This window comes from Dama dama, chromosome 30 (genome assembly GCF_033118175.1).
Source record: "Dama dama isolate Ldn47 chromosome 30, ASM3311817v1, whole genome shotgun sequence".
In the NCBI taxonomy this organism is placed as follows: Eukaryota; Metazoa; Chordata; class Mammalia; order Artiodactyla; family Cervidae; genus Dama; species Dama dama.
The window spans coordinates 41540376-41542972 of record NC_083710.1 but is presented as its reverse complement, the minus strand read 5'-3'; the positions used below and the strand labels follow the sequence as shown (position 1 = coordinate 41542972).

The following is a 2597-nucleotide window of genomic DNA, read 5'->3' as shown; positions in this document are numbered from 1 at the left end:
AATTCAAAATCAAGCTTCAATTACTACGTTTTCCTTGAAGGTTTCCCTATGCAGATACTTAGACATTACACTGAATCATTTCTAACCATTATATACTTAGTCAATTCAAACATGATTTGAGAGAATCCCTCCCTGAATACAGCCTAAGATCAAAAGAGCAATTTTATCAGAATAATCAGGGGTCAAGATATTTTTGCTTTGTTTTATTTTCAGTGCAAAACCATAGGCCCTACCTCAAATATAAATAAGATTGTCTACATGTACAACACAAGTAAACAAATTGCTAATAAACTTGCTCAAGGCAGCCTAGGAGAGCTCACAGATATGCTACAAAATAACCACAGAGGCTTTTCAAACCCTGGAACATGCACCCTTGATGCACAGCTATGTCCTCAAGTGAGAATGGACAGTCAGGAGCCTATTAAAAATTCATAAATATTATCTACATACATATATCTGATTATGGGGAAGATATATGCAATAGAGCCTGTTGTTAAGTAACTTGCAACTGTCAATCAAAACTGTCAGTCCATGCCCACCTAGATGAATATGTAAAAGCCCTGCCTTGAAAATCCCAAAGTTCATTATTCCAGCACCAGTGTCTCTCTTGGCTTGGCCCACGTCTCACCTGAGGTGTTCTTTCTTTAATAAACCAATTTTTTTTTTTTTTTTTTTTGCCACAGGTAAGATCTTAGATTCTTCTTTGAGTCCTTACCAAGAACTTTGAGTTCTTCTTTGAGTCCTCTGACTCAAAGGCCTCTTTGACTCTCCATATTGGGTAACATTTTGGTGCCATGACTTGGATACATGTAAGTATATGGCTTCCTCTTTCTTTGCTTTACCTGGGTACAAAAGACCAACCTATTTTTTTCTTCACTCACCCTTGCTTTCTTTTTGGTGTTTTATCAGTCAAGTAACTCTCTAACTCTTCTTCACCTGACCATTGCCAGATTCTGAGTCTTCCCTTTGGACCAGCTTTGGAGTTCCAGGTAAGCCCTTCACTCCATATGGACAGGAAAATCCTAAAACCTGACTAGCTACCAGGTATCCGGGATGTTTCTAGTTTGGCTCAAGCAAAAGACATCCTCTCCAACTACTGTAGGGTGATAGACTATACACCAGTCTCCCTATTATGACCCTGGAACACCAGGCTCTCTAATTGTCCTGCTATCTTCCACATGGAAAATGGGCCATCTGTTCCCAAGGGGACACCCTTGTCCTCTTGGTCCCATTATGCTAAGAACCTTTGTTCATATATTTTAAGTTTTATAACTGGTATCCTTTTTGTGGTAGAGTTCTGCCTGCCCAACTACCCTGGCAAATCTCTGCTGACATTGTGGGCATAGTGGAGTGCTTAAGCCTTGAAATACAAACAACCTACACTGGCTGAGACTCCAGCCTTAGCTTACTTAGTGAGATTTTTAAAAACAGAAAGAAAAGACTGGAGCTTACAATTTTTCCTTCCTCCTCTATCTTTATAATGTAACAATTCTTATTTGAGCTCCAGGGGCTTGCATCTCTCCCCTTTGTCTTTGCAATGTAACTATTCTGCCTGAGTTCTCAGGAACTGAAGACTTCCCTGGTGGCTCAGATGGTAAAGCATCTGCCTACAATGCAGGAGACCTGGGTTCAATCCCTGGGTGGGGAAGATCCTCTGGAGAAGGAAATGGCCACTCCAGTGCTCTTGCCTGGACAATCCCATGGACGGAGGAGCCTGGTAGGCTACAAGTAGTCCATGGGGTCACAAGAGTCAGAACAACTGAGTGACTTCACTTTACTTCACTTCTCAGTAACTGTCTGATTTATCTGCAATCTCCCAAACTGAAGAAAAAGAGGGGGGTGGTAAATTAAAGCAGGAAAACTATGAGATCTCTGATTCTATAGAAATTGGCTTCTTTGGTTAAATTTTGGGGTTTAATTAATACAGACCTGTCTTTAGGGTACTTAAGTGAGAGTGAAAGTCACTCAGTCATGTATGACTCCTTGCATCCCCATGAGCTATACAGTCCTCAACATGAAGTATAATGTTTTTATCATACCCAGGGTTACTGATAGTCAATAAGTGCATGCTGCTTTTGTTATGAAATTTGACAACAGGGAACATAACCTGACAAAATTAAAATTTTATGTAAACATAACCTGGAAAACAACTTCTTGGCAAACTCTATAGGAACAATTATATCTTGGAAACATCCATCTAAAGTAGTATCTCCAAATTTTGGTAAATTTTAAGCTAAATTAAGTTCAATGAAAGGATTTCGCTGAATATCCAGGTCATTGCATATAAGATAAAATAAACAAAAAACTACTACCCTTCCCAAGGATCATGACTTTTTGGTCCATAAATTACAGGTACCACATAAAGCCATCTTTACTATAGTTTCCAATAGTTGCTCATTCCCTACCATCTACATGGGGTGGGACACAATAAACCTCCCTGATCACTCTACATTTCTCACACAATTACTTGTCTGGTGCAACAAAACCACTTTTTAAAGTTCTATGCAGCTTCCAGTGTCTACACAGACAAATTGGGACCCCCTCTTGCCTATGGAGCTCAGCTGGGATTCCAGTGAATCAGTAGCAGTCTACTCCAA

The 2597-nt window shown here is 39.8% G+C and overlaps 1 non-coding gene across 1 annotated transcript; it reads left to right on the top strand.

Annotated features, from left to right (window-relative positions):
• The first annotated feature begins 1576 nt into the window (after positions 1 to 1576).
• On the top strand, positions 1577 to 1648 carry TRNAC-ACA (transfer RNA cysteine (anticodon ACA)). Its single transcript has one exon. It is a non-coding gene; the product is annotated as a tRNA-Cys (tRNA).
• Positions 1649 to 2597: the final 949 nt, after the last annotated feature.